The sequence below is a fragment of the Leopardus geoffroyi genome, chromosome D1 (genome assembly GCF_018350155.1).
Source record: "Leopardus geoffroyi isolate Oge1 chromosome D1, O.geoffroyi_Oge1_pat1.0, whole genome shotgun sequence".
Lineage (NCBI taxonomy): Eukaryota > Metazoa > Chordata > Mammalia > Carnivora > Felidae > Leopardus > Leopardus geoffroyi.
The window spans coordinates 24,422,152-24,446,000 of record NC_059329.1 but is presented as its reverse complement, the minus strand read 5'-3'; positions in this window follow the sequence as shown (position 1 = coordinate 24,446,000).

The following is a 23,849-nucleotide window of genomic DNA, read 5'->3' as shown; positions in this document are numbered from 1 at the left end:
TTCTTATTTTTATTTTTTGTTAAAATATCACAGTTGAGAATGACAGTAACATAGCTACAGGCTTCTTATGTTGTGCTACATTAAGTGGACTGCAGGGACACGAGTTGATACACTTACTGTTCCAGCAAAGTGTAGAGATGAATCAAAAACTTCAATAAGAGAAAACCCAGCTCTCCTTCCCCCATTTGCCTTTCAGGCTATAAAGGATTTAAGTCCGGGAAAAGAACATATTTTGGGGGGGGGAGGATTTTTTTTCTTTGAAGCAATAATAACAGATGTCGATGCTTTCAACAAGGACTCCAGAAGGATCGCCTCTTTTGCAAGCAAACCTCACCTGCCAGCAAGACCAAAAGATAGGACAGAGCATCTGGGGCCAGAACCATGGGATCAATCATATTCAGAGTATCTGGTGCTGAGCCAATTGCTTTTCTCCAGGTGGAATCATGGTGTGGTTAAAGTGATGGAAGCAATCTCTACAAGAACACAGATCAGGTTCCAAATAAACGCCTCTCTCATTCCAAGCCCTTACGTTCAGTTATGTGAATTCAAAATGGCTAATAGCCCAACTCTCAGGAATCCACACAGCAAGCCATGCTTTCCCCTACAACAAAGACAGCTGGCTCATTTTAATTTACATGGATCATTCCTCTTCAACTTTATAAGACTGAGATATAAATGTCTTGAGATTTGTTATGTCTATTATAATGCCTTGAGTATAAACTTGCAATGAAAAGATATGAGGTCAAGTGCAGATTCCATATCCTTTCTCAATGCCTGACACCCAAGGATTCGAGTTTTAAATTTATTTAGAGCTGGTGCCGAGAGGGATCTAGAGGTCATGGTGGTAATAAGCCAGACAGAAGGCAATAACACAGCACAGTCTGCTCAGTTCAACTTCTGTGGACACTGGGAACATGAAGCTGGAAGATGAGAAAGTTCCTAACTCAGTTCAACAGGTCCAAATGTAATGAGCAGATGGTCAGGATTCAGCCAGTGACCAACTAAACAATTAATAGAGTGTGAATATAAAATATGTGTATGTTGCTGGAAAACTATACAATCTAGATATTTGGGAATATTTAGTAGACTACCACTAGTTATTATTCTAAACTTAGCCCAGGAAATTTTTTTTAATGTTTATTTATTTATTTTGAGAGAGAGAGAAAGAGAGAGAGCGTGAATGTACGCACATGCGCAAGTGAGGGAGGGGCAGGGAGAGAGGAAAAGAGAAAATCCCAAGCAGGCTCTGTGCTTTCAGGGCAGAGCCCGACTAGGGGCTCAAACTCACATACCATGAGATCCTGACCTGAGCCGAAATCAAGAGTTGGATGTTTAACCAACTGAACCACCCAGGTGCCCCTAGCCTAGGAATTTTTAATAATATGTGGCTAATACTGATTTTCTCTTCCAAGGAATACAAGCCCCATAAAAGCCACTAATTTTGTTGGTTTTGTTCACCACTGTCTATCTGTGGTACCTACAGGAGGGACTGAAATACAGTAGGTTGTCACTAACATTTATTGCACGAATGAACAAATAAATGAATAAGAGGACAGGGCTTACAATGTATTTGTACAATCGTTTGTAACACTTATATTTTTAAAATCAATTTTCCAATAGGTTCAAAACAATCCACCAACCTCTCAACTAATTTTTTTGTTGTTGTTTTGCTTCTTAGGCCTGCCTATCCATCTCAAGATTATAGTAAAACCTTGAAATTCAATAGGATGAGTGCCCCTAATCATATATTTAATTCTTATGCCGTATCTGGCACTTCTGTTTTCTTTGAAGAGAAGTCTATTGTTTTCCAAGCCCTGCAGAGTGGGTCCATGCTAATCAACTCGGTCAATATTCATAACCAAACATTTTGCTTGGGCACACACACGCACACACACACACGCACACACACACATAGAGTAAGGGCAGCCCCTATTAATTCTTGCTTGCCAGGCTACTGTGGAGGCAAGTTTAGTGCACAAATCCAGACACGCCTATCGATTTGTTCCTAGCAGACAGTGCATGGCACCTCTCCTCCCCGGTGAATGATTCACACTTTGTAAGATTCTAGATGGCAAGGTGAGGCATCCAAGAGAGACATGTTTCCAGGCATCGTGGAATGTAACGCTTCCATGAGAACTCTCTTTACCAAAAATTTTTAGAACACTTTCTAAACTTAAAGGCTAGATCACAAGGATGGGTAGGAAGAAGAATGAAGACTTATAAGGCAATATCTTAGCTAAAAAATTATTTTTTTTCCCTAGAAGACCCAACATGCAATTACTAAAATAACCTTACGTGGATTCAGAGGAGTGGTAAATAAGAAATCAGAGAATACAAAATCTGTCACAATGTCACCTCAATTCTTATTATTCTTGATAGGAACCATAGCCCTTTCTACAGGTTGACATATCACAGGGAAAGGTAGAGGATAACTTCCTTCTAGTCGTTTCCATTTTGTCTCCATGACTAAGGGGCATAGGTAATCAACTATCAGGTTGAGTTGGATATTGCAAGACTTTCTCCTGAAGAAGCATGTAAAAACAAAAGCAAAAACAAAAACAAAGTTCAGGGAAAAGAGAAACAAGACAAAGAAATCATTCCTTAATGAAAATCTGCAGTGAAGTTCAAATAATGTGATCTGTCCCTTTCTTCACCCACTCATTTTAGTAAGTTATTAACTTCACACCTACTGGGGTCATCCAAATGGGAATGTGATTAAGTACTTGAAATCATTTTACTTTTTAAAAAATGGATATTAAACCCTGGAAATTTATTTTAAAACAGATCTACATTGGCAAATTAAAGCACACGGGATTTAGTAAATGTGAAAAGGTCTGTATGATATTCAGGGTTATAAATAAGACTATTAAACTCACAGGGCTTTGAGTCTTAAATTTTGCATGTTTCGACATGAGTATATTCTGATTGGTAACTCATCATAACAATAAGGGAGGTTGTTTTGCATTTGAGATGTAGAAAGACAAATACAAACTGATATAAAATATTACAATGTATCAGGAGCATGAGGAATGTAATTACCAAAGGCCTCAATAAAACAGCATATGATTCATTTTGTCAATATAATAAAGGCAAGTAGCTGAGGTTTAAATATAACGTGCGTGTGTATAATTGTGTCAGTTATGTTAATTAAAACACATATGCGGTTAGCCCAAGAAAATGTTACTCTGAGCCCCAAAGCTTCAACTTTACCAATGTTAGAATTTAAAAGTACATATTTTAAAACATATGACCACCCTCTTTTTTCTTAGGTTTATATTAATCATTCTCCATTTCAAATTACCACATTACCTCAAGCTGTTCGGTTGGGGAAATGCAATTGCTGTTATTCTGATTGTTATTGATAACAAATAAGACTAATCGTGAAATCTCTCCCTTTCAAATTAGGACACTCGGTTTCTAGGACCAGTTCTGCCACAGGCTAAAGTTGTTACCTTGGGGCAGTAATTTACCCTCCGCAAATTTCTTCATTCCCAAAACAAAGGAGTCAGTTTAGCCAACCTCTAAGGCCCCTGCCAGACCGAATATTCCAAATATCTGTGATCCATGGTCCTCACTAGTTAGTCTAATTTTAAAAGGCAATGCCAATTTTTGATCTGTTTTCTTCTCTACTATTGTAATTATTATTGATCTTTCAGTAATACTCCCTGTCCAAAGCCTCTGGGGGGGTATTTGTAAAATGGAGACACAAGTGCTCTAAGAAAACAAAACGGACGGAAGTTTCTGTAATAAGAAATATTTCATTCTCTTCTCTGATCAAAGCATTGCCATGCATTTCCCTCGGTCTCAGGAGAGTCGGAGTTAGGACCTTACACACAGTCTCGGGGTGCTCTAACCCCACAGCGATCAGATGTTAGTCCTTTTGGGGCATTCTAAATTCTGGGGTGCAGCGAGAAAAGCCCAGCTCTGTTAGGAATGGCCTGGGAGGAGGAAATGCTGTGCGTTTGAATGGGCAGGAAACGTGCCTCGCCCTGCCCTCCTGTTTTGGTCTGCTGACCAGCTCTGTCTCCATTTCTCCTGGCACCAGACTAAGTCTGAGTCCGGCGTCGACTGCCTATGGGAGCAGGGAGGATTTGGCTTGGAGAGATTTTGGCTCTTCCACTTTACAGCTCTTCTCAGCTTGATTGGCAAAGCCCTGGATAGCAACACCACCCACTTCCTTCTCTTTTTGCCTCCTGTTCCTATCAACCCTCTTTCAGTTTCCCTTGCTGAGATACACAGAGGTGGATGTGACTCCGTGGCCAGCACCTCCGAAGACAGACTGCGAGCAGAGGGCCCAGGTGTGTTTGACTCCCTCCAGGGAGCTCAGGTGGTGTAGCCTTTATAGTGACCACAGGCCCTCTCTAACAAGGAACGGCCCACCCCCTCCACCCCCACTCTTAAAGGGCTCGAGGGTGATTCAGCTTCTAATTGTTTTAAATGTTTATGCAGAGGACCCATGAGGAGATACAGCTGAATGTTTAATTGATCATTATAGAGTGATTAAGCTTGACATTTCCAAAGAATTAGGTGAAAAACCTGCCAGACTCCGGTAGGGTCAAAAGACTAGGCACCTTTATGAATTTCGATACTGCAACACTCATCTGGTTAGTGGAGGCATATTAGAAATGAGGCATTTTAGAAAATATTCCGAAATTTTAAGAAAGATTTTATGCTAATGGACTATTAAACATTTAATGCTCTGTTAACAAATGGCTATTTCCCCATTAAGCGCCATCATGACCCATGCATAGTTTATGAACATTCCTGTTGTCCTTGAGAGAAATCACATACTGTAAGGGCTAAAAATAGCAGCCATGTGAGGAGCAGAGTATAATTTGCATCTAGAGTTCAGCTGACATCATCTATCTCAGAAGCTTATTTCCAGGGATCCAACTCAGGAAAAGGTTCCAATAACCTTTTACTAAACCTGAACATTCGGGAAATGACTAAGCCCCACGCCTTAGAGGGAGCTGCTTTAGAATGGTGTGATATCTCCTCTCGTGGCGGAGCGCACAGAACGACTTTGTTGCAGCCTTTCAAGCTCAGCCCTGCGTTTGCGGCCTAGACCCTGTTCACCCCATGCCTTATCTCCTCTTCCATTCAGCAAGCACCTGCCTCCCCAGGCTCCTTTCACCTTTGAGAACCGCAAAGACCCGCCCCAACTGGAAGCCATTTTAACAATCCTCTCACTCAAACAGCAGGAACTGATTCTCAGAGAGGTGACGCAAACTGAGCATACGGCCCCACGTGGTACTCACCACACAGCCTACGTTATAATCCCGAGTCCTCGCTCAGTGTTCTTTCCTGCTCTTCTACCTTATTCACTTACGCAACCTCTTCAACAGTGCCCTCCTCCATGAAGCCTGCGATGATTGCTCCAGCTAAGCGTGTTTTTCCCCATTTCAGAATAGCCTGTGGCGCATCCGGACTCCAGACGACTCACCACCTGATTATGTTGAATTTAATTTTTTTTTAATGTTTATTTATTTTTGAGAGGGAGAGAGAGAGGGGAGGAAGAGGGGCAGAGAGAGAGGAAAACAGAGAATCCAAAGCATGCTCCACAAGGTCAGCAGGAAGCCCCACGTGGGGTTCAAACCCCGATCATGACCTGTGCTGAAGTCGTGGGGTTCAAACCCCGATCATGACCTGTGCTGAAGTCGGAAGCTCAACCGAATTGGTTGCTCAACCCACTGAGCCACCCAGGTGCCCTATGTTGAATTTCAATAGGCCCTCATTTCAAATGGAGGTAGGAGAGACTGGTGAGAACAACGAGGTAATAAACGAGGACAGGAGAGGTGGGTTGAACACTGGGCACTCAGAACATGGCAACAATGGCTAGACAAAACTCTGGTCACACAAAAACAAAATGTAATTCGTTTTTGTTCCCCTCAAGGGAGCCGGGCCTGCTTCCTTCTCCTGATTTTCTTCCACTTAAGTTTTCCTACGTGCCAAATGGACTCATTTCCTCTTTGAATTAATACCCGTCGGCTTCATCCGAGTGGCTACACGATGAAATCGAAACTCTTTTGTACAGCAAACCAAACCCTGTACAGGCAAACTTCACTTTATCGTGTGTCACAAATACCGCAGTTTTACAGACTGAAGGTTGTGGCAACCCTATGTCAGGCGAGTCGATCAGCACCGTTTCTGAAGAGTATTTGTTCACGTCGCGTCTCTGTGTCACTCACTGTTTGGTAATTCTAGCAATATTTCAAACCTTTTCATTATTATTCTATTTATTACGGCGATCTGTGATCAGTGGTTACAGCTCCGGAAGGCACTTGATAGCAATAAAGTATTTTTTAATTAAGGCACGTACCTTTTTAGACATACTGCTATTGCACACTTAAGAGACTATGGTACAGTGTAAACATAACTTTTATGTGTTCTGGGAAACCAAAATATTCATTTGACTTTCTTTATTGCATTATTTGCTTTATTCCAGTGGTCTGGAACTGAACCCGTGTTACCTCTTACATATGCCTATGCTGTGGCCCCTAATACATCTTTATCATCATTTTCTGTCCTTGCCTTGCATTTTATCTTCCAGGGGCGGTGATATTTTTGCACACCTCGCCCACGTTTCTTCAGGTCTCATATCCTGGGGTCTAGTCACACCCTCCGTGTTTCCTTGCCAGGCTCTTACACATCCTTCAGACTCTGCAGAGGGGTCTTCTGATCTCCGGAAACTTGCCCTTTTCTTCGAGGTGGAGCTTCCCTTTGGTGCTTTCCAAACGCCCCCTAAACATCCTCCTCTTTGGACATAGCACACTGGATCGTGAGTTCCTCAAAAACAGGGACTATGTCTTGTCATCTCTTAGCATAGCTGTAAACACACACTACATACGCTATGAAGGCTCAACTGTGTTGAAATAAGTGGGTCAGCAGATGAGATGGAATGAAATTCATCTCAAAATGCCTGTGTCTGGGTTATCCATGGCCAACGAGAGGATGGAGAGCTTTTCACATTATGGTTCCTACCCAACTGTTACAGACAATTGGGATTTCATAATAATGCTTTATATTTCATATGCTTTATGCTTTCATACATTTTATAAACCATAGATTATTACACAATTTACAGTGTATTTATGCTCATTGGTTTTGTACCTGTAATCTAGAATTCAAGGCTAAATTCTAAGTGGTAATCATATCTGTGGCAGCATGCAATGTTATGTAAGTAAGACTGGTTTTCTTTAGGGTCCCAGAGTGAACACCTACCCAAGGCACAGTGGTTTTCAATAATTTATCAAGCCCTTCCATGTTAGGCTGTTTTATAATCTGGAATCAAGAACTCTCTTGGCAGGTTGAAAGGTCATCATTTGTCTTAGCGACCAGGATATCAGAGCATTTGGTATTTGTTGACTTTCCTCTGCAGCATGTGAAGGATCTCAGTAGCTCTCTCTGTATCAGAACCACTCGTGTCCAATGATACTTTCTGTCCCATTTCTGACACTTGGAATGGCTTCAACCTGATGTTAAGCCGAGCAAGGCTCTTAGCCTTCTCGGTTTCTTGGTCCCGTTTCTGGCCAAGATTCTGAACGCTTAGACCCTTCTTGATTTCATCTTCTGAGAGAAACACGTATTTATCACATACTTGGTATCAGACACTGTGCCGAGTCCTTTACACTATATATCATCTACAATACCACATAATTACTCATAATTCTGCATTATATGTTACATTCCAAAGTGCAGGTTAAGTACTATCTGTTCTCTCCACCGTATTTTTTGTAATGCAAATTAGCTCACTCACATAAGGAAATGTCATCAGTGAGATGCAGAAATCTTATTGGTTAATAAGGAATGTTTTCCCAGCCCACTACATTTTACGCCACCAAATAACACCTGAACGTGAAGTACACTAACCCAGCAGAATGCAGCAAGCTGCAAAAAAAAAACACATAATTTTGTGTTTAATACCCATTTGCCCCATGTTCTTGCTTTTATTTTTTTATGTTAGTTAGTTTGTTTAAGATTTTATTTTTAATTAATTTATACACCCAACATGGGGCTTGAACTTACATCCCCAAGGACAAAAATCAAACGCACCACCAATGTAGCCAGCCAGGAGCGCCCCCCCCCCCCCGTTCTTGCTTTTAACTCATCCTCACCACATGCCTTTTAGAAATACTTGCTGGTGGGGGTCCTCGGGTGGCTCAGTTGGTTAAGTAGCTGGCTCTTGATTTTGGCTCAGGTCATGATGCCAGGGTTGGGGGATGGAGCCCCACATGGGGCTCTGCATTGAGCATGGAACCTGTCTAAGGTTCTCTTTCTCTCTCTCTCTCTCTGCCTCTCTCCCCTGCTTAGGTGCTCTATCTCCAAAAAAAAAAAAAAAAAAAAAAGTGCTTACTGGTGATTATCTCAATCTTTATACGTTTTGACCTTGTCTCTATGCTCAATGTTTCCACCTTTATACTGCCTTGGGTCAAACTACCATTATCTTTTTCTTTTAAAAGTTTCATTTAAAAATTTTTTTAAACAATATTTATTTTTAAGAGAGAGAGCACACAAGTAGGAGAGAGGCAGAGAGACGGGGGAACAGAGGATCTGAAGTGAGCTCTGTGCTAACAGCAGATGGCCAGATGCGGGGCTTGAACCCACCAACCATGAGATCATCACCTGAGCAAAGTCAGAGGCTTACCTGACTGAGCCACCCAGGCTCAGTTTTTTTTTAATGTTGTTTTTGAGCAGGGGTGGTGAGAAAGAGAGAGACAGAGAGAGAGAGAGAGAGAGAGAGGATGAGTGTGGAAGGGACACAGAGAGAGAGACAGAGACTGAGACAGAGACAGATGATCCCAAGCAGGCATTGTACTGACAGCAGAAAACCCCACTTAGGGCTCAAACTCATGAATTGTGAGATCACGACCTGAGCCAAAGTCGGTCGCCTAATCGACTGAGCCACTCAGGCTTCCCTCTTTTAAAATTTTATACTTATTTTTTATTTATTAGGAGTTTTACCATTTTAAAACTGCTAGTTGTCTTTTTTTTTTTTTTTTTTTTTACCACTTCTTGTTAGTATTCTGGTTACCAAATTGTACAGATTTTGAATAGCCTGCTCTCAACTCTATTTTTCTTTTATCTTGTTTTTAGAGCATGATTTTTTTTTTAGAATATCAGAAATGCATATAAAACATTAATAGCAGAGGGGCGCCTGGGTGGCTCAGCTGGGTCAGCGCCTGACTCTTGATTTCAGCTCAGGTCGCGATCTCATTGGCGAGTTCCAATCCCACATCAGGCTCATTGCAGGTAGAGCAGAACCTGCTTGCGATTCTCTGTCTCCCCCTCTCTCTGCCCCTCCCCCTGCTCACTTGCACGCTGGCTCTCTCTCTCTCTCTTTTTTTTTTTTTTTAATTTTTTTTAATGTTTATTTATTTATTTTTCCAACATTTATTTATTTTGGGGACAGAGAGAGACAGAGCATGAACGGGGGAGGGGCAGAGAGAGAGGGAGACACAGAATCGGAAACAGGCTCCAGGCTCTGAGCCATCAGCCCAGAGCCCGACGCGGGGCTCGAACTCACGGACCGCGAGATCGTGACCTGGCTGAAGTCGGACGCTTAACCGACTGCGCCACCCAGGCGCCCACACGCAGGCTCTCTCTTTCTCAAAATAAACAAATAAATAAATATTAAAAAACAATAAAACACTATAGCAGAAACACCTGTACCCACTAAGTAGCAGGCCCAAAGATAGGTATTATTTTCAAAACTGTATGAATACATAGGGTCGCAGGGCTAGAATCAGGCGGCTTGACTCTAATCACTTAGCGGCCCAGCGGAGCAACTGGTAGACGAACCCAGTTCTGCTGCATTCTAAGCGACTTGCTTGTTTCCCATCGCACTATTCTCCCGTTTTCTTTCATCTCCTCCCGATCCCCCAAGCTGGCGAGAGTTCAGAGGGAAGAACACGCATAGCCCGTTTGTGTGTGCGCGTGCATGCGTGTGCCCTGCGATGTGGTGACTGCGCGTGCACCCGTATGTACGTTTATTTACACGTACGCGTACGCGACCGTGTACATGTACGTTTATTCCAAGGCCTCCGAATCCCACCTCCAGGCGATCGGAAGGTGTCAGCACTTGGGTGAATGCGCGGATCACGCTGAAAACCATGCCTTCTGGGAGGGGGATCACCTGGCTGGAATCGCTGTGTTTCACTTGGCTCACAGAACGACGGTGTGAGCAGTGGTGGCGGTTACCACGCCCCGTGCAGACGACTGTAGCCAAGCCAGTTTGAATGGACTAATGGAGGACACGGTCCAGGCGGGAGAAAAAAATCTCTCCATCATAAACTGAAACGTTTTGCTGTTTGAACTGTTGCCAGTTTTTATAACAATTTCCATCTTAAGCTGGCTCAATACATATTTAATGAATTCTTCTATAAAACCTTTAACAACCCTCAATTCATTTCAAGTGGCAAATGACTCAGCAGTTTGAAATGATGAGCTGGATGCTGCCTCTATATTCATTACCTCAGAAGGAAAAGTGGTTTTAAAAAAAGCTCTTTTCTCCTTGCGCTCACATTCCTATGATGTGGAAACACATGGCTGCGAATCTTCTTTCACTCAACGATGTGATTCTGCAAGAGGCATCCTTTAAATTTTTCATGATGAAGGCTTGTGATACGTACTTGTGTTACACACCATGTGATATTTGCGTCGTTATATATCACCAAGCTCTAATGACCTCTTATTATGATTTTCTTCACTTATTCTTCCAATAAATGTTAGTGGGTGGCTACTCCTGGGGAGGTCTCTTAGGCTTCTCTGGAAAATACAACACCAGGAAAGGACACTGGCCTCAAGATGCTTCGCTGCACAGGCAATACTAGAAGGTAGTAAAGGGATGTGTGTAATCAGAGAAATGACCTTGGACTCATTCCTGGCGCCATATGCATTATGCCGTACCAGATAAACCACTACACGCTTTGGCAACTTGAAATGCTAGGATATATACTGACTTTTGACCTTGAGGCCCCTTTCCTATTTCAAATGTCTTCCACCAGCAATCCTAAATGGGTAGTTGGGAAGTGTGCCCCACCCACCCCACAAGTACGTATACATAAACACACATAGGCACGTTTCCAAAGCCTAAAGGCACATAAATATGCACATCCTAAAGCCCCTTACTACCCATTCAGCCTCATCTTCTACTACGTTTCTCTTTCCTCACTTGGCTCCTATCGGTTTATTTAGCATGTCTCTTCCTCAAGGCCCTATGCTTACGCTCTCTCCACCTGGCATGGTTTCCCTTACATGGCTTCATGAATCACAACTTTATCAACATTTTGGTCCAAAAGTTACCTGATCAGTAACCACGCTGTTTAAAATAGCCCTCCCTGGGGCGCCTGGGTGGCTCAGTCAGTTGACCGTCCAACCCTTGATTTCGGCTCAGGTCATGATCTCACAGGTCGTGAGATTGAGCTCACAGTGTGGAGTCTGCTTGGGATTTCTCTCTCTCCATCTCTCTCTGCAGGCCCCCCCCCCCACTCACACTCTCTCCTTCTCTCAAATAAATAAACATTAAAAAAATATAGCTCTCCCAACACTCCCTTTTCCTCTTCCTTGCTCCATTTTCCTACCTAGAACTTGTAACATTTCATCTTATGATGTATTTTACTTGTTATTTGATACTTCTGGCCTTCCCTACACAACTGATACCTAAAGGCCAAAGAGCAGAATTTGCTTCTGTATTTCTGGTGCATAGGAGCAGTACCTACCACATAGCAAGCTCTCTTAAACCATTTAGTATGCTATTGGCTGAGTGAATGAATAAACGTACACATACCTACACCTATATACACCTGCATTTTGCCCCCTATACAACACCATGCAGTACCCCAAGATTCCCAGCACCGGTGCAGAGAAGTGGGGATTCTTAGTGTGGGAGTAATAATTAAACTTTCATAATACAAAAGGTGCTCTGGAATCTACCCTCCGTTCCACTGTAGAAATCTTAATCCCCTTTGGGGTACATCCTCTCTGACCTGCCTGAGATTAGGTTAAATGAATTTTTTTTTTCCTAGGAAACCCAGACAACATTTTCACAGTATATTTTACAAACATGGTTTCCAGTTCGCATATATTTGCATATTGATCCAAAAAGTCCCCAAATTCCAACTACGTTATGCAAAATAAATGAGATCAAATGGGGCAATTGATGGCAAATGTATGTCCTAATGAAGCCCTCCTGGAGTTCTAGTATCTTCCTAAGGGGCAGAGGAACGATCTCCACGGCTCGTCCTCCACTCTCATGGCACCATTACTCGTTTGGGGAAGTGGCTCAGAGACACCAGGCCTTGGCCTCACAGGTCATCATAAAACTTCAATAATCACAGTGGCTTCTTCCACTCCCCGAAACCATGTTCTCTATGTTGTATATATTCCTAAGTTTTATACATTGAGAAAACAGGTGTTTCTGTTTACTAAAGGCAGGTTACAGAAAGAGAACAGGAAAACACGAATCCTAGTCTGATAAGCAATACCCTCTTTCTCTCTGCACTCTGTTGTTGTTTTTACCCAGTGGCAAGAAATCCTCAGTATTCTTCAAGGATGGCTTGTCTGGAGCAGTCTTCTTAATAAGTTCCCTTCAAAAAGAAATCTTCTGAAATTATTTTCTCAGCATTCCAGAATCACACATCTGCTCGCTAATGGCTCACCCCCCAAAAGGGACTTAGTGTCCCTAAATTATATGCTGTCTGTGTCATGGCCTCCTAAGGTAATGCCTGATAAGAAATTAGGTCTTCATGTGCTACTGACGGGCTCCTGTGTTCTGGGGAAGCAATGCTATCGCAGTTTGTTTTTTAAATCCCCCTACCTGCACTGCAGTGGCCGGGATATACAGCGTCCCTGCTCATCTGCCCGACTATCACCTTCATTCCACAAAAACAGAGTGTGTTTTCTCAAGAGCTATCACCTCATTTACCGGAATCAGAACTTCCAAATCACCCTAGTGATGGGCCCCTTTAAAAACTTCACTAGGTTTTCAAAGCATTTCAGCTTCAAGCCTCCCAGCAATGCCTGGACACAAGCCAGAGACGAAGCAGGCGCTTCTGAGCACAGTTGGTTTAACGAAGGAGTCAGTGTACAACATTCAAACTAGGACCAACTGCCGTGGGTGTTTATTTGAGACTTTTTCCAGAATCACACCCACAGATCTCGCCTGCCTAATCAGAATGACAGAAGTCACAGGCTGTTGCCTTGTTTGAGACTGAAATGAGGTGAAGAGAAGGAGAAAGGGGCTTGGTTCCCATCTAGGGTTCTGCTTCATCGCCACTGGCCTCAGCATATTCTAAAGTTGCTCAGCAGGATGAATGAAGAGCCCCTTGTTGTCTGGTTTCCCCTCCTCTTCTGGCAAGATACTAGGTAAGGTCCTGTGGATCACTCGAGGGGAGAGATGGCCTCTGCTGATACACTAGTGTCTTCTCTTCTAGAAGGTTTCCCGCCTCATCACGCCCTGTGTCTCTGACCATGCCACCCCCTCTGCCTGCCTACGGGGAAACACCCATCCCTCAGGGTCCGGCTCAAACTCTCTTTTCTCTCTTAAGCCCTCCTTGCACCCTCCAAAAGAAATGTTGGTGTTTCTTTTCCTGTGTTTCTACTATAATTCCTACAGACCTCCAAGATAGAAGCAGAATTATTTCATTTTGCTTCTTGTATCCATCTCCTTTCCTAAATGGTAAGCTTCTGTTTTTTTTTTTTAATTATTATTATTATTTTAGAGAGAGAGAGCTCATAAGTCGGGGAGAGGAAAAGAGAGAGAGAATCTCAAGCAGGCTGCGTGCTAAGCACAGAGCCCGACACAGGGCTCCATCCCATGACCCTGGGATCATGACCTGAGCCGAAATCAAGAGTCAGATGCTCAATTGACTGAGCCACCCAGGCGCCTCCTAAATGGGAAGCTTCCTAAGAAGTGAATTATGCTTTCTAAGATTTGATTTCCTAATGCTCACGGAAGGGACAAGGTACCCACACTCACAAATAATCTTAAGATTGTGGCAGAAGGGCAGCCCAGTCAGGGGTAGAGGCTCATTTGGAAGAACCACAGCTTCTGGTCTCTTCAAACCTAGAAGCCATATTCCTTGGCTCCAGGAACGAGAGAAGCTGAAGTTGTAGAGCTACATGGATCTTCAATCCCCAGCTAGTCTCACGTCTCCTTATGTCACCTGTAAATGAGTAAAGGAATCAACAGATGGATGAGGTCTATATTTGTAGACTACAATTATAGGGCGAGAGTGAGAGAGAGAGAGAGAGAGAACACACACACACACGCACACACCCACACACACACACACCCTTGTAACCAGATCCTAAACTTAGAAAAAAAATTCTTTGTCTGCTTATAGATAAGACCTTGAGAAAGGACTGAGGTCAGTAGCAGTCAACCTTGGAGAGCACGTCAGCTAATTTACTCAACGGGTGAAGTGAGCAGTGCTTCATCTGTGGCTCCTTAACATGGTTTAGCAATATTTGAAGGACTGGGATCAATCAGTGACCAATGGTAAGGGAAAAGAGACCATGTTTGTTATAATATGAATAATAATAATTGAGGAAATTACCACCTGCCACCACACAGAGCTGTTCTGGGCAGTGTGCTGAATATATAAGTCTTGCCAGTCACATGAAGATTCGACACAAGGTGTCATGTTATCATGAAGCATTTTGCCATTAAAGCATGATATGCTTTAGAATTCATTTCAGAATGTCTAAATGTACTCCCTCTGAATAATTAAAAAAAAATAACTGTACACTACTATTCTTACTCTCCTGGGCAATATGTATTTCCTTAGTCCAATATGGGCTACTTCCATGAGATAAGGTGCAAGTAAATCATTCCTAAATGAAAAAAAAAAATTCATTTCAGTTTAGAGGCATCACACTCTTTTCCTCCTTTGCTGGTAGATCATGTTTTATTGATTAAGAACAATTGATGTGTCATAGGTGAGGCTTAATAATGCTGTAGATACCTGTGAGGAAGGAGCCCCCACTACATCTTCAAGCACTACCTTTAAAATGATCCAAAGGGGGCGCCTGGGTGGCTCAGTTGGTTGAACGTCCGACTTCAGCTCAGGTCACGATCTCGCGGTGCGTGAGTTCGAGCCCCGCGACGGGCGCTGGGCTGATGGCTCGGAGCCTGGAGCCTGCTTCCGATTCTGTGTCTCCCTCTCTCTCTGCCCCTCCCCCATTCATGTTCTGTCTCTCTCTCTGTCTCAAAATAAATAAATGTTAAAAAAAAAAAAATTAAAATGATCCAAAGTAGGAAGTAAGAGAATTTTCTTTGGTTTTCTTAAAAACTTCTTTCTGATCTCTGGGAACTGAACTGCGTATAGAAGAGCCATTAAGAGAATTGGATTTTCAGCTCATTGAAACCACAGCTTTATAAAAACAAGATAAGTCTCTTATAAATCCTTAATTTTCCACTGAACAAGTGCAGTTGAAATTAGTGGACTTCCAAACCTTTCCATTTATTTGTCAAAGGAAATGGAGCCAATCCACTGAGAAATCCGCCATGTTGGATTGGGCCGAGTCACATTCAAGAGGCGGTGGAAAAGCCAAAGACAACATTTGGCTGGACATACACCATCATAAGTCGTTATAGTGTACAGATTTCTTTTAGGTTGCATGGCACTTAATGTATGAGGGGGAGCGATGTAAAAGAAAAGTTCATTATAAATCATTAAAAATGAATATGGTTCTCAACCAACCCCTATTAGTTAAAGTGTAGATATTGTACATGTCCTGGAGAATTTTATTATAAATTCATGCTAACCCTGTGAGTAATGATGGTTAGTCCATATCTCCTTCCTTAATAAAAAGAAACAGGAGACAGCATCCAGTACTTTCTTATTAAATGAAATATTTAAAAGACGTCATCTCATTTCTCATGGTCATGTCCTGATTATGTCAAGTCAAATTAGTTAAGTATATAAATTGCAGTAAACAAAAGTGACAGATAAATGAAATGCATGGGGACACTCCCATGAAACCATCTACGGGCTCCATACTAGGTGGCAATTTCACACACCACCATCTGGGTCTCCAAAAGGAGAAAAAGCCAATCTTCAAGTGGTATTATGTCAGTGGCAACATTGCACTTTTCTCTCTGCCATGTGTTTGATTCTTTTGTGTGTGCGTGTGCATCTGTAGGAAAGGTCTTTGACTTGCTCGAAGATATATGGAAGAGTAAGAGAGCCCTGCAATCTTCTTCCATTTGTCTTTTTTTGCATTAATCAATCTATTCTAGCCCTACCCTGTTGTTGTTGTGTTTTGTTTTTTTTTTTTTAAGTAAAGCTGCTTCGTGAGATGCGTTAATACTAAGACCAGGTAATGAACAGTCTCAGATTTTTGTCTGTGAGTTGCCTTTCCCACACTTATTAACACCTATCAAAATTGTTAGACGATTGTCAGCTGTGTAGAAGCCTAATACAGAGCTTTGGGGGAGCTTATAACGTCCTAAATACTCTGTTAGGCATTAGAAGTAAAACTCTGAACAGGAGAGAGGAAGCTGCGACCTAAATAATTTACTATTGAGTGAAAGAGAAAGGCATCTGTACATACAATTATAATACAGCATGATAAATTCCATGATAAGGGAATTCAAGGCGCTATGAGAACACCAAAGGAGGTTCCCAAATTGCTTCAGGGAACCAGAGAAGGTCCCCAGGGAAGGAACTGATAATTAAGAATTGAAGGAAAACAGAGTGCCTGGGTGGCTCAGTCAGTTAAGCATCTGACTTCGGCTCAGAGCATGATCTCACGGTTCATGAGTTCGAACCCTGCATCAGGCTCTGTACTGACAGCTCGGAGCCTGGAGCCTGCTTCGGATTCCGTGTCTCCCTCTCTCTCTGCTCCTCCCCTGCTCATGCTCTGTCTCTCTCTGTCTCAAGAATAAGTAAACATTAAAAATATTTAAAAAAAAAAAAAAAAGAATTGAAGGATAACAAGAAGTTCCCTAGGGACAGGGATAAGATATGTCCTGTGTCCATCAGGGGGAGGGAGCAACATGTGTGAAAGCACAGAGGCAAGAGGCCGTGCAATCCTAAACAAACAAACACATAAAAATACTTTAAAAATACAAAAAAAAAAAAAAAGTAAAATATGACTGTAGCATTGGCAAGAACTTGACCCTGATGACTTTGAGGAAGGGATAAAGGTGAGGTGAGGAAAGGCCTTGGAAGCAAGGTCAAGGGTACATGTATATTTTACCTAAAGCAGAGTGGGTGACATTATAGATTTGCATATTGGAAAAACTAGTCTGGCTATAGTGCGAAGAATGGATTTTCGAGGAGCAGACCCAGAGGCGGGGAGACAAGTTACAGTGGTGGATGTATCCAAAACAGAAGAATACCTCAAATAATAAGCCCTCAGGGCTTATTATGTATCAGACACTATTTTGACATGCATGTTAACTCCTTTTATTCTAATCACCACCCCAGGAAGTTACACTGCTATTATTCCTATTTTATGGATGAAGTTAGGACAGAGAAAGACTGAGTAATTTAACCAAGCTTACGTAGGTAGTAGAGGTTGTATCCAAAGTTTTAACCCGGAGAGTCTTAGTCTAGAGTCCACATCCTTAATAATCACTGCCCTATAATACTTGGAACAGGGTATTGTTCCAATGAAGACAGAAGGAAGATCCTAAGGAGTGAGAAACACACCAGTTCCAGCTCAGAGCCAAGGTTCTGTGGTCAAGGCGGAACTGAGCATTTAGAATCAGGTAAGCAATTCCTACTCGAGATGCTTCTCATGCTAAGGAGGTCGAGGGAAGGGTACAGGTCAAAAGGAGAGGTCATTACACAGATCAGTAGAGAAGGTCAGACCAGGTCAACAGGAGGTGGACGTTGAAAACACAGCACAAAACAAAAAGAAGGGTAAAACAGGTATTCAAAAGATAAAGGAAATGTGCAGGAACCCAGAATTCTCAGGAACCAAAGGAAGAGAGCCAAGACGCAAGAGAACAGATGTGGAGTAGCAAATCATGACGGAGCAGGCTATGGGAGACAGCTTTTCGCCTCAGGCCCTCGCACTTTTTTATAGTTCTTTTGAGTGCCAAAGTCTTTGTGACTTCTGGACCTTGGCCTGCTGTGGTGGAGGACAGAAAATAAATATTTGGGGACATGTGATTGAATTGATGTCCGTCAGAAGATGGGGAGAATCAATTAACGGGAGGTTCTTCCCAAGACCATAAAGGACATGTTATAAATAGCTGCTATTAATAGATTAGTGGGTTCTCTGGATTGTGGACACTTAATAAAGATGTGTTATAGGAATAAATGAAGAAGCGGGGTACCCATTTCTTACATTATGTTGTCAATGGCTAAAATAAAGGGGGTTCCATACATCTAAATTATCTTTCCTAATATCGAAAGATAACTGGCATCCTTCAAGACAAATCCCAGATTCCTGATCCCTAAATCAATATTATGATGTTTAAAATAATATTTCTTCTATATTTGGAGTGATTTGAAAGAAAGAGCACGAATATGAATATTAGACAAAGAAGACCAACCTTGGGAGATTGTTCTACCACTGACCAGCCACAGTTCTACCATCTGGAAACTGGGACAGTAAGACTCCAGTCCCAACTTAATTGTAGACAGAATTAACAGCACAGAAATAAATCGTTATATTGAGAGTCAATCACTTGATGTACAAAGGTGCCAAGGTAATTAACTTAGTGACGAAAGTATAGTCTTTTCATTAAAAGGTGCTGGAATGGGGGGCGCCTGGGTGGCTTAGTCAGGTAAGCATCCAGCTCTTGATCTCAGCACAGGTCATGATCTCCCAGTTCACGGGATCGAGCCCCAAGGCGGGCTCTGTGCTGACGACATGAAGCCTGCTTAAGATTCTCTGCCCTTCCCCTGCTCATGAGCACGTGCTCTCTCTCTCAAAATAAACAAACTTTAAAAAAAAGTTAAAAAAAATACAAGGAAAGAGGGACTTCAACTCTCACCTCACACCATACACAAAAATGAACTCAGCATGCTCACAGACTTAAATGTAGAAACTAAAACAATTTTTACAAGGGACTATAGCAACAGATGTTCAAGACCTTGTCTTAGACAAAGATTTTCTAGATAGGACACCACCACCACCAACAACAAAATGTGATGAATTGGGTCTCATCAAAATTAAAAACTTTCACATTTCAAAAGACACTGTTAAAAAATGTAGAAGAAATGCCACAGATTGGGGGGGAAATATTTGCAAAGCACAAATCTGATAAAGTACTAGCATCCAGAATTTACAGGAATACTTCCAACTCAACTACTGAAAGATGAACAACCCAGTGAAAGAAACAGGCAGGGTGCCTGGGAGGCTTAGTCAGTTAAGTGGCTGACTCTCAGGTCACGATCTCAGGGTTCGTGGGATCGAGCCCCACATGGGGCTCTGTGCTGAAAGCATGGAGACTGCTTGGGATGCTCTCTCTCCTTCCCTCTCTCTGTGCCCCTCCCCTGCTCACTTGCTCTCTCTCTCAAAATAAATAAAGAAAGAAACTTTAAAAAAGAAAAAGAAAGAAAGAAAATAGGTACTGAATATAGACGAGATTGTCCCGCAGAGGACACCGATGGCCAATAAGTACTTGAAAAGATGTTCAACGTGTTATTCATTAGGGAAATGCAAGTTAAAACCACAACACGCTACCATATTTCACCCAGCCGAGCGGCTAAAATAAATAAGACAGACAGTCACAAATGCTGGTGAGGATGCAGAGAAATGGGAACCTTCATACAGTGTTGGTGGGAATGCCCCTTCAGAAAATAGTTTGGAAGTTTCTCAAAAGGTGGAACATAAAAATACCAGATGACTCAGCAGTTCCCCCCTTGGGTATGTGTCCAAAAGAACTGAAAACATAGGTCCACACAGGGACTGATATGTGGATGTTCACAGATGTTCAAAGCAGCATTAATAATTATAACCCCAAGTGGGAATAACCTAAATGTTCATCAGCTGGTGAATGGAGAGACGAAATGTGGTATACCCTACGTGGAACACTATTTGGCGATGAAAAGGAAGCATCTGCTGACACGTGCTCTGGCAAGGATGCACCTCAAACGTGACGCTAAATGAAAGAAGCCAGACACAAGACACCATGTATTGTCTGGTCCCTTTGCATAAAAAAGTCACCAAAAAGCAAATTGAAATAGAAGGTGGATTAGTAGTTGCCAGGGGCTAGGGCATGTGAGTGGGTTCGGAGTAGCTGAAAATAGGCAGAAGAGATTTCTAGTGTGGGAGTGAAAGTGTTCTGAAATCGATCTATTGTGATAATTGCACTCCCTGGTAGAGTTAGTAAAAACTATTGCATTTTACGTGGGAAATGGGTAAATTTCATGTCGTGTAAGATATACTTGGGTAAGTTGTTTTTAAAAATGTTCTTAATGTTTATTTACTTTTTAGAGAGAGAGAGAGAGAGATGGAATCTGAAGCAGGCTCTGGGTTCTGAGCTATCAGCACAGAACCTGATGTGGGGCTCGAACCCACAGACTGGGGTATCATGACCCGAGCCGAAGCCAGACGGCTTCATCGACTGAGCCACCCAGGTGCCCCTGGTAAGTTGTTTTTATTTTTTTATTTTTATTTTTTTTTTAATTTTTTTTTTCAACGTTTATTTATTTTTGGGACAGAGAGAGACAGAGCATGAACGGGGGAGGGGCAGAGAGAGAGGGAGACACAGAATCAGAAACAGGCTCCAGGCTCTGAGCCATCAGCCCAGAGCCCGATGCGGGGCTCGAACTCACGGACCGCGAGATCGTGACCTGGCTGAAGTCGGAGGCTCAACCGACTGCGCCACCCAGGCGCCCCAGTAAGTTGTTTTTAAAAAGCCATCTGTAAGAAGTCAGTCAGTCAATTGCTCAGGAAATATCCATTTCTTTACTTTCTCTTTCACCCCTCAGTTTTTCACAGGGAGCGCCAAGTGAGACCCCACGCCTCCTTTTCTTTTTCACTCTCCCCTCAGAGAAAATGTCTGTTTTTCCCATTAAAAAACAAAATAGGACACCTCCCCCCTCCAAAAAAAAAAAACCCACAAAAAAACTAAAGATAAATCCAAGTGATCAGTCAGTTTTTAGTCTTAGAAAACTGTTTTCACTACATATTCAAGATAGAGGGCTCTGAATAAGCAAATCTGAGTAACAACTCTGCTGCCTGAACAGCCTGTCTTCCCACCTTCCCTCTCGGGGCTCACGACAGCACAGATGCTCAGCACAGGGCCCAGCTGGTGGAGTCCAATGTCGCTGGCTTTGCTGAGTGCCTGGGAGAGGACGCTGGCCTCAGCATGTTAGCAATCCTGATTTGCTGGCTCTAATAGATACATTTTGCCTCCAGCAAAAAGTCTGCGAATAGTTAATAAGAATAACGAGCAGTAGCAGAGAATTAATGGCCTCTTTATTATGAGAGATGAAGTCCAGCGTTCAGTGTTCTTGAATAGGAAAATTGTTTTATAGGCAAAATTAACTGGAGAGACCTTATTTAGCCAATTTTAAGGTAATGGGTCTTGGCTTCTAAATGTCAGTAAATGCGGAAAAGAAGATTCCAGGTTAAGGTCTGAGCCACTGGTGCTTCCTCAGTTACGAAACGGAAGACGAGGCTGGTCTCCCCTGCCGCAGGTGGAAGAGTGAATACTTCCATCTTTAGCGAAAGGAAAACAGCGACAACAGTCTCTGGAGGGGCACGTGGGCTTTATCTTGGCTTACCTTGCGGCTGGCACATGGTTTTTGTTTTTTCCAGGGACGCTAAAACCATCAGGCCATCCAGATTGCCATCGTCAGTGGTCAGAGTATACCCACTTGGGTGAGAAGCCCAAGTGACCTCACTGTCACCATGACTCATGTTCAGCATATGTCCTGAGAATGTTGGGCCAGACACCAGCTGGCCAGGTGGGTCCCAGGCCATCAGATCTGGGACTCCTTGCTGATAACAGCTCCAAAGTCCTGGGTTTGAGGGATGTCATCAATAGGAATTCAATGGCCCAGTTGACAGGTATATGGGGTTACATTATAAGAAAACAGGCTTCTGCCTGTCATGTATTTATTTAAGCTGCTCTAAAAAAAAAATCCAACAGGGGCGCCTGGGTGGCGCAGTCGGTTAAGCATCCGACTTCAGCCAGGTCACGATCTCGCGGTCCGTGAGTTCGAGCCCCGCGTCGGGCTCTGGGCTGATGGCTCAGAGCCTGGAGCCTGTTTCCGATTCTGTGTCTCCCTCTCTCTCTGCCCCTCCCCCGTTTATGCTCTGTCTCCCTCTGTCCCAAAAATAAATAAACGTTGAAAAAGAAAAAAAATTAAAAAAAAAAAAAAATCCAACCAACCAAACTAACAAAAATGACCAAAAACACAATGACAGGACTCACAGCAAACGTTGTTGAAATGGTGGCGGGCAATTTCAGAGTACCAGAGTCACACTGCTAAATGCAACTGGCCAAGGATTGTACCCCTATATGTGGAAAGAAGCGTCACATGGGGCGCCTGGGTGGCTCAGTCGGTTAAGCCTCTGACTTTGGCTCAGGTCACGATCTTGCAGTTCGTGGGTTCGAGCCCCGCGTCGGGCTCCGTGCTGACAGCTCAGAGCCTGGAGCCTGCTTTGGATTCTGTGTCTCCTCTCTCTCTGCCCCTCCCCTGCTCACACTCTGTCTCTCTCTCTCTCAAAAATAAAGAAACATAAAAAAAAAAAAAAAAAAAAAAAAAAAAAGAAGTGTCACCAAGAAAAAAGGACCCACGATAGACCATCCTCACTCAAATTTGTCATTCCTCAGGCAGATTCACGACCATGCTACAGGACAAGTCTTGTTGAAGAACTAAGGCAAGTTTTAACAACTGCATTTACTTTAAGACTTTTTTTTTTTTTTTAAGTTTGTATCATCAACTTACTCTTTGGACTTCTTCAAAAATAACATGATGACGTGCCAGGCATGGTGCTGAGTTTGGCGGGAAAGAAAAGACGCCTTCATAACCCTCTGAGGTCTCAGCATGTCAAGGGTAAACAAGTGGTCCACGGGGAGCTTCAAGGGAGAATATGCCAGATCTCTCTGAAATGGTTAAAGAGTTAGGACTGTCAGGGTGAAGGGAATGTCACAATTTATAAAATGGGTGCACAAAAGCAGCACACAGGAGGCACTAAGACCTGCTTAAAAAAAAAAAAATAAGGGGCACTTGGGTGACTCAGTCAGTTAAGCCTCTCACTCTTGATTTGGGCTCAGGTCATGATCTCACGGTTCGTGGGTTCGAGTCCTGCATCGGGCTCTGCGCTGACAGCACAGAGCCTGCTTGGGATTCTCTCTCTCTCTCTCTCTCTCTCTCTCTCTCTCTCCCTCTACCCCTCCCCCACTTGTGTCCTCTCCCTGTCTCTCTAAATAAATAAATAAAATAAAGTCATTTAAAAAAATAGTTAAAGGCATAGGAAGAAGGAAACTTCAGGGACTCGTCCAGAGGGAGAAAGCAACCCAAGCAAGCCCAAGAGACAGGAAAGCCAGAGGGTTTAGGGACCAGTCAGGGGGGTGCATGTCAACCACAGGCAAAGCACTGTAGAGAGCCTGTGGCAGTAGACGAAGGAGATGGCCATAATATTCCTTTCGTTAAAGATCTTCGGCTGGAGCGACACGAAGAGAGGTTGCAGGGTAGTTTGGTTCATCTGGTGGCCGTGTACAGAGTGTATTTGAACGGGCAGGTTGAAATTCAGAGAGTTCATGTGGTGGGTTACTGGTTCCTCAAAGCTCCTGCTGGTGGCTGAATCCAAGGTATTTTGGAACGAGCCTGGAACTGAGATCAGTTTAGAAGCCACTGTGGCGAACCAAGGAGAAAGATAATAACTGGGATGTGACGCAGGTTGGTCATGGTGGACAAGAGAGAACATGAATG